Source organism: Accipiter gentilis, chromosome 9, assembly GCF_929443795.1.
Source record: "Accipiter gentilis chromosome 9, bAccGen1.1, whole genome shotgun sequence".
Classification (NCBI taxonomy): domain Eukaryota; kingdom Metazoa; phylum Chordata; class Aves; order Accipitriformes; family Accipitridae; genus Astur; species Astur gentilis.
This window is the reverse complement of record NC_064888.1, coordinates 1,557,771-1,566,691: the sequence shown is the minus strand read 5'-3', so window position 1 is coordinate 1,566,691 and position 8,921 is coordinate 1,557,771. Positions and strand designations below refer to the sequence as shown.

At 54.8% G+C, this 8,921-nt stretch overlaps 1 non-coding gene across 1 annotated transcript; it reads right to left on the bottom strand.

The window, feature by feature from the left end:
• Positions 1–747: 747 nt before the first annotated feature.
• On the bottom strand, positions 748–821 carry TRNAN-GUU (transfer RNA asparagine (anticodon GUU)). The gene has a single exon. It is a non-coding gene; the product is annotated as a tRNA-Asn (tRNA).
• Between the last annotated feature and the right edge of the window lie 8,100 nt (positions 822–8,921).

The window sequence follows — 8,921 nt, the reverse complement described above, 5'->3', positions numbered from 1 at the left end:
ATCCCACGGATCGACACGCTGCTCCTCCAGGCAAAAGCCATGAGAAACTGGGGCAGCACCAGCCCCAGGAGGAAGACGTAGAGCCCAACCATTGTGACCTCACAGAGGGCTCCGGTGACATGGGGACATGTGCTGGGGACGCAGCAGCACCCTGGGGACCCCCCCAGGCCCAGAAATGCAGGATTTTCCATCACTGGAATTTGCTCATGGTCCTCAAACAGTTTTAGCAAAGACTTGCTCCAGACAGCCCTTCCCAGCTCTGTCCCTGGGAAGACCGGGACTTCTTTTCTCTCTCAAAAGAGAAGACTTTTCCTTTGGCAGGGGACTGCTACTGGTGGGGTGTCCCAGGCCCTTGTGCCTGAAGGCAGGAGTCTGGAGAAGAACAAGCAGCAGTGGATGGGGATCAAGTCAGGTGAAAGGCAGAACATTAAAATAAAGAGTAAAGAAATGAGTCTTATGACCATCAAGAAGAAGGAGAAATGTTTTTAGAGCACGCTACTGTTAGTGTCTTTAGTGAACGTAGAACTAAGGCAAATTATGTGGTGGGTTGAGCCCAGGTGGGACCTAAGCCCTGCTCCCCAAGCTTGGGCAGGCAAAGCAGAATAAGGAACTGGTGCTATCAGTTTTCCTTCCTTCCTCTGCCTTTGCTGAGGGGACTGAAGAGCCTGGGTTTTCTTCTAGAGCCATAGGATGCTTTGGGTTGGAAGGGACCTTAAACAAGGCTAGAACACTGTGGCCTAGGCGAGGCGTCCCTGGGTGGGCTCGAACCACCAACCTTTCGGTTAACAGCCGAACGCGCTAACCGATTGCGCCACAGAGACTCCCGAAGGGAGCTCCCTGGGGCTTCCCAACGGCAGGCAGATGTTTGGCCATTGCCAGGGAAGCGGAGCTTCCTCACGCGTAATGGTGACTTGGGAAGAGAAACACCACAACCCTCGATGCCCACCCTTCATCCTCGTCTCCCTGAGTGACGAACCTCCCCTCTCACGGCATTCCTGCGAGCAGTCCTGTCCCATTCCCTGCCCGCTGCAGACCACCCACCTGCAATAGGCAAAGACGGGCACCAAATTAACTCCTCCTGGAGCCTTGCACAAGTGCTTCGACCTCACGAAGCACAAGAAGCAGCGGTAGGGCAAGACGGGTTCCCTCCGAGCCCCCCTCGTACAAATGCCTGCCCTTGGAGAACGCCCAGCTCAGCCGCTTGCCCCGCGCCTGGCACGCTCAGCTCCCAGGACTGCCGGAGCCCTCGGCACTGCAGGTGCCCAAAGGAAGCTCCTGGCCCCAGCACCAGGCCTGGTCGCCGGCGTAGCCCACCTTCTTCTCACATGGGTCAGCACAGGTGGGGAGGGCTGCCAGTCTCCTCCCTTGAGGCGGTGCTGCCTCGGATCGGTCCCCTCGGCTGTCACTGTGCCCTGGTTTGGGGCCCGCCCTTCCCTGAGGGCTGCCTCGGACTGGCCCCAGGGGTCAGGCTGCCCAGGTGCGCCTGAGGTGATGCTCTCTGGGATTGGCCGCCTGCTGCGGTGTGCTGCCCGCCCTCCCCTGAGGCGATGTTTCCTCCGATTGGCTGCAGCAGATTGCTCCTCCCATCCAGTGATGGGTCAGGCGGCTTATCAGTCACCGGTGCTTTGCTCTTGCCAGCTGTGATTGGTGGAGCTGGCATGCCCCGCCTCCAACCAGCACACTCCCGGCAGGGGGCCCAGCTTTTTCCCCTCTTGCCACCTTTCCTGCAGGCCTCGAACCTTGACTGGTGGGTTACCCATCGATCACATGCCTTGCCCCCGCCTCCTCAAATGCGATTGGCTGTCCTGGGCCCACTGCCTCCCCAGGGACTGCTGGGTGGAGGTTGCCAGGCAACGAACTCCACCTTTAGGGCTGAGAGCCTGGGAGTGGAGCTGTGGGCCCCGAGGAAAGGCTGGGGGTCATCAAAGGCGGGTTTGGACCCTAAACCCGAGGATTTCGGCCCGAAACGTGAGGCTCTGGGCACCGCAAAGGATAGGCGCGGTGCTACAGATGACGCTGGGGACCCTGCGAAGGAGGGGAACCTCTTGGTTCCTCTGCCCTTTGCCCCAGGGTGCCGTGTGTGGGGCAGGACTCTGGGCTCGGGGAGAGGGAAACTTCCTCTGGCTCACGGGCAAGGCTGTGCCAGCCCAGAGCACGCAGGAGGTTGCCACCTCTGAAGAGCGGGACGAAGGAAGACTGGCCAGCTTCGCTCTTTGACGCACGGAACAAACTTTACAACTCGGACAGTGAGTTAGTTATAAAGCAGGCATGTTTATTTCAGCACTGGGTACTCGGGGGATCGCTCTACCTATCGTGCACAGTGTAAAGCTTGTTAGTGAAGTTTAAAGACATGTGATATAAATATTCATTACATTTCCTGGAAACCTTATACATGTTCATTACATTTCCAAGAAATAATTAACATATTCAAATGCCGTTTGCGCAGTCGCAGTTGTTGCCTTGGGTGCTCGTTGGGTGTTCTTCAGTGGTCTTATCATCCTCTTCCTCGCTTAACCGTTCTTTCCCCTTTTCAATATTTTGATAATAAACTTCTGTTTTTCCTTTGTTCTTCTTGTATTTTTCATGCCAGATAATCTTTGACCTCCAAAGTGCTGTTCTCATGCCAACAAATATACCCCTTCTTACTTGCATCCTTAGTTTCTCTCATCCTTGCATCCATATGTCTGTTTTCCTGTGATCTCGCAAATCTATCTACACATCCTTTAATTACTTGAGTTGCAGGATGTCTTATCTCATTAAAGAAAACCATATATTCTGCTTACTTATTGCTTACAAACTATAAAATATAATTGACATCTGGAATATATGTATCAACTACCATATATCAGCCTCACAGCCCAACTGTGCAGGCAGTGCATGGTGCAGGGTGCGTTCAGGGGTGGGGAACACCCCTCGGTATGGTCTGCACAACAGAAGAAATGAACCCCCACGAACGAACTATCATGGCTAGATTTTAATGAATAGTATAGTTTATTAAAGCAACAGGAGTACAGGTTCTTTTGGATTGCCAGTGATAAATACACTCTCTGCAAAGTATGTGCAAATTATAATAGAGTTGACTACAAGCGCACTAAATTATGGAAAAACTCTATAGGGATTTCTGTGTTTCCTGGGGAAGCACTCGGTACAGCTGAGCGTTCAAATCTCACCCAAGTATCGTCCCTCTGGGGGGGAAGAGGGGTTCAGCCCATCGAGTCTGTGATCATGTCTTCCCCAACATTCCTCCTCTCATAAGCCCTTTTCTTATTTTTAGGTGGAGCTTGAGTGACTATATTCATACATACCTTTATTCTGAGTAGTGTAAAATCTCCTCGCTTTATTTTTAAAGGTACATGCTACAGAAAATTCAGAGTGCATGCTCAGTGAGGGGTGATCGCCCCTTGGAGGTGGGTAGTTTTGGGGTGGAGGTGTGTTTTGGTATTATAATGAGATTATAATGAGCAAAGTTCCGTGTCAGTACTCCAGAACGGGGCACTTATGATATAAACCAGAAGTAGGGCAGTAGGTTGACAGAACCCCTATTATTTCACTTCCTTGCTTCAGTGGATTCAATGCAGGGACCTTCCATTCTTGTTCCAGTAGTTCCAGTTCCCTACCCCTGCAGTGATATCACAGAGCCTGTCCACGGTGTCTCCACTCCGCTCCGCCCTCCATGTTGCTTCTCTTAGGGTCAGCACACCAAGCTCCCTTGGTGTTACTAACATCTAAGGTTGCAGGATATGTTGCTTAGGGAATTATTATGGAACAGATTCCTTGCATATCCACTGCATTCCACCCTGGAGGTTTATCTTCCCTTAAGAGGAGGGGACACATATCAATAAGTTACCACCAGCAGTCATTCCACATATGTCTCCCAAATGTGCTTAGTTCCAGTAAAGGAAGATAAACTCATGGGCCGAAAGGGCGGTTTGATAAGTGAAACAAAGCTGTATGAACAAAGCAAGCCAAATGAGGAGTTCAGTCACCACTTCCCTTGGCAGACAGATGTCCAGATGCTTCCTGGGAAGCAGGGCTCCATCACACATAGCGGTGACTTGGGCAGACAAATGTCCCGTCACCCTAAATGTCCCCCTTCCTCCTCCTGTCCCCAGATTCTCTTGCTGAGCATGACGTCAGGCAGTGTCGGCTGTCCCTAGGGTCAGCCTGGGTCAGTTATCCCGGTCATGTTCCCTCCTGGCTTTGTGCCCCCCCAGCCCACTTGCTGCTGAATGGGGAAAGGAAGGGGTATGGTATTGAGGCTGCGCAAGCTCTGCTGAACCACCATCGAGCATAGCAGTGTCATCGACCCAGCAGCAGAGTGGCGAATATTGCCTTATATGGTATGTCTTGGGCCACGAACACAAAGGATGGGTGAGGATAGTATTGCCATACATGCTATGTCCTGTCCCTGTGAACACAAAGGAGGGGTTTTGCATCCTTTTGGCTAGTCTGTTCTTGACCTTTCTGACTCATTTCAGTTTTTGTAGATAACGCTAGCACCTCCTAGGGAGTAAGAACGTCCATTTGTCCTCTCTGCAGCCTCAGAGTGCCTGACCAAATGACATCACCTTTGTCCCTCATCTGTCTAATCTTTCAGTGAAGGTGCAGGTCTCATGTGGATGGCAACAGCATGTGCAATCTCCAGCCTAATAGCCCAGATGTGAATCCTCAGCAAAAACAGTGTCCGGCTCGCTTTCCGACTGATAGGTCTCATCTTCAGCTGCCTCCAGATCAGGTGACATGGGTATGAGCTAGCATCCAAGAAGTGCCATGGATGTCCTTGCAGAGTGTCAGTTGCTCACCTCCCCTTGGGCTGGGCTGGGAAGCAAAGGTCTTTTCCTGCAAAGGTCCACATCTTTCCCAGACCTTGTCCTGCCAAGCTGCTTTCCAGCTGGTCGCCCTCCCCCAGCTCACTTGAGAGCACAGGGTTGTTCCTCCCCAGGACTTGGCAGGTGCCTTTAGTGACCCCCAATTGGTTCCTCTGCCCATTTTGCAGGTGCCCCTGGCTGGCAGCACCCCCACGTAGTGGATAAGCCCTGTACCCTGTACCTGTGTTGCCTGTTGTGACTTTGGATCTTGTACCATTTATGTCTCTCTGTCTCTTGCCCCACTTTGCCTGGACACCCCACATCTTGCTGAGAGTGGCTCTGTCCCACGCCCGCCATTTGGAAAATGAAAACCAGAGCTCTATAGGAAGTAGAGGTGTAGAAGAGACAAAGCTACAACTTTTCTGTCTTAAATATAGGAGGAGGGTCTGGAGAAGGACTGAGAGAAATCTACAGTTCAGGTTTTGCAGCCTACACTAGCAGTGGGATGTTTGCTCCTCCTCTACTTGCAGCAGGGGGCAAGAATGTAAAGTGACAGGGTGTTTGGCAAGATGACAGGGAATGAATGTGCCTGACCCTGTCAGGAAGGCAAAGCTTGAGGCTGGTGTAGATGGCTGCAGAATCACGAGCTGCTGCACCAGTGATGGTATTGTGGGGACTGCATTCCCCTCCTTTATGCTGTCTCCTCCCGAATGCAAAGATCCTCTTCCTAGATGTTCAAGCCAAGGAGCTCGTGCATGCAGCACCGTGGGTGCCTGCGCATGCTGTGCTCATGTGTAGCTTATATGCCACAGCGTGGATGTGCTAGCGGACACGCACAGCCCGGGTGGCAGGTGACAATGGAGCCCTTTGTGACTTCCTCTGTGACACTGTGGGTGCTGCCTAGTGCCAGTGTGGCTCCGGCCCTTCAGTGAGCAGGAGGACGGCAACGGGATAGGGCAGGAGCACAGGGCTGGCAAGGAGCCCTGAGTGATGTCTCGTCTTTCCCCGCCACCCCCGGCATCCCCGCGGGACCAAGGCAATTCCCTGAAGTCGCCTAGTCCCCAACATGGGTAAGAGAGAGGGCCTGGGGCTGGGTGGGCACCCTGTGGGGGGAAATGTGCAGGAACATGAAAGCCCTTTGTGATTTCTCTGGCATGAGCCTCTGCCCAGCCCCCTGTGAGGCTGTGAATATTCACAGCCTGCCCACAAACCTCTGTCCCCAGATTTGCTGCTTCTTGAAAAGCCTGTCCCATGCATCTCCCGGTTCCTGCACAGCCCCATTGGCCCCCCAGGCTCTCCCTGCAGGCAGTGCAGAGTTGGGGCCAGGCGACATGGCCTTGCCCCATGCCCACCCCACATGGCCTCTCCTCCTTCCCCAGGATTGAGCAGAGACCCCCCAGCCAGCCCCAGCTGGCCTGGGAGGCAAAGGAAGAGAAAGACAGCCTTCCACTGACCTCTGATAAGGTGTGCATGGTCCCGCTGCTGCAGACTGGTGAGTGAGGGACGTTTTGCTGCTTTGCGGTGCTTCTGCATGGCAGCCGGCTGCTGGGCCCATCCCAGGCCTGACCAGCATGGGAGAAATGTTTCAGACCACCAGCCCAGGGCTTGCTTTGTCCTCGGGAGCTGGCATGTGGCTAGACGCAGGGTATCGCTGTTTAATCTCTCCTGCCAGCACCTTCAGCTCACCCTCCCGCCTTGCTTTATCAGATCCCAAGTCTGATTCCTGCATCCATCTGGATCTGCCACCAAGTGAGGAGAAAGACGTCCAAGAGGACGTCAAGGACTCTCTCAAAGACTCAGGAGAGGTACCTACAGAGACTGCTATCTGTCTTGGGCCTGCATCTCCTTCCAGCTCCTCCCATGCTCAAAGATCACTTCCTGGAGGGCTGCTGTGTGTGCAAAGCTGGGGGCAAAAAAAAGAAAAAAGACACCAAGTTCCTGTGAGTAGGAGGGATCCATGAAGGAGCCCCACAACCTTCTCTTCTCTTTGCAGGACCCGAGCATCCTGGGCAACTGGCTGAAGGATTTTCTATTCAACACTTCATCCCCCAGCTTCTTGGAGCAGCAGAATTTCTTGCAGGTCTGGCATTTCCAGAGCAGGTCACAGCTTCCCTAGTGCAAACCCCCAAGGGGGGTTTCTGCCCCAAAGTCCTCTGCACCTGGAGGGGTACAGAAGGCCACTTTTGGAAAACAGCATAGAAAGGATTGGAGGCTGCAGTGGGAACAGACTCTGGCTACCTCCCTGGACATGGCAGATGGGTGGGGGGACTCTTGCCTGGGGCTGGGAGGGGCTCTAGGGACATGAAACCAGTGACAGGCTTTGCTGCTGTTCCCGGGAAGCCTTGGCAAATGCTCTGATCCCTGCCGGGCACTTAGCAGAGCTGCCACTCCTGGAACAGCTGCCAGAGCTCAGGGCAGAGCATCGGCTTTTCTTCTCGCAGGTCCTGCTGCCCTTCACAGAGTCCCACAGACCAGACGAACGTGAGAAGGCTGTGAACATCATTGACTGGCTGATCAGATCATTTGTCAGCCCTTCCTCTGTGAGGGTAAGGAGCCTGAGGTCCAGACAGCTTCCAGTCACCCCATCACCCCTTCCCAGGTGTCCCAGGATAGTCTGTGGTTCAGGGCTTCCTTGGAGGGAAACCTGGGCACAGGCTAGGGGACTCAGCAAGGCGCTCTCTTGAGTAGGACATCTTCTCCCCTGTCTCTATGGGCTTCTCTCTGGCCCCTCTTCTCTAGGGCAGGAGCCAGCTCTGCTGCCCAGCCTGCCCAAGTCAGAGCTGTCCTGGAGCATGATGTGATCCCTGGCCTGGCAGCCCTGGGCTGCTGCCCAGCTGCATAGGGGTTCAGGTCCCACAGGGCTCTCTGGCACGTCCCCTTCCCTGCAGCCACCTCCCCACTGCCTGCCACATGCCCAGGTGTCAGCCCCGGGGCACGTGCTGCTGTCCTGCAGATGCTGCCCACCTGTGCTGGGGGGAGCAGAGGAGCTGGGCAGGAGCAGAGGGCAGGTGGCTTGATGTGGCCAAAACGGGGAGTGGAGCTCACAGAGGCAGGGGCGCTCTGCAGGCTGTGGGAGGGAGGAGGAGTGGTGGTGGTGGTGGTGGTGGGAGGGCAGGATGGGGGAGACGTCAGGTCCCAGTCCTCATGTCAGCACCTCCATCCTGTGGGCTGAAAGGCCCAGTGGTCAAAATCCTTCAGCTGCAGCCTGGGACGGAGTGAGAAAGCAGTGAGGGGACACAGACAGCCAGAGCTGTGGGCTGCGTCTGCTGGGCTGAACCAAAAGGAGCTGGCAAGGGAGCCTGGGCCTGAGGCAGAGGAGCCTGGGCTGTGGGCTGGAGAGCAGGGAAAGGCAGCAGAAACAGTGGGGCTGCAGGGGAGGCTGTTCCTGCTTGGGACAGCTGTTACCCATCCTGCTGCTGCTGCATTGCATTCCCTTCAGGCTCTGCTCTCACCTTGCCACAACTGCTGCACTGGGTCACGGGCTGCTGAGAGGTGCCCCTGCGCTGGGCAGAAGAGCTGGCAGCGTGCAGGGGCCGGGGCACGCACCTTTACAGCCCTCTGATCCCTGCTGGGTGCAGGGCTGGGCAGATCCTGCAAGAGCTCTGCCTGCGGCAGCACCCAGCCCTGCACTAGCTCTTGGGCTAAAGGGTTTGGCCCCAGCTGCCACGCTGTAGCCCCGCTACCAGTGCTTCCTCCATCCCTCAGGTCTGCGTCTCTGGCAACCATCACGTTGGTGAAGAGGAGCTTTTCCAGGACCTGGGCAGGGTGGTGGGACGCCTCATCCTGTGCTGTGCTCCCAACAACCAGACGATCCGCTTTGCAGCTGCAAATGCTCTTCAATACCTCTACAAGTTCACTCTGCAACAAAGAAGTAAGAGAAACAACAACAAGTTGGGTCCTTCTGGGCAGAGAGGCCAAAGCAAGGCCAAGCAAAGCACCATGCCACCTCATTCATTTTCCTCAGCTAGAGGAAGGAACAAGAAACCCTCCCAGTGCCAGAGTAGGGGAGCAGCTGTGCTGCATCAGCTGCAGGGCCCACACAACCCAGCATCAGGGTAGTGTGTGCAGAAACAGGAGGACATGGATAAGGTGATAGCCACACACCTCTCTGGG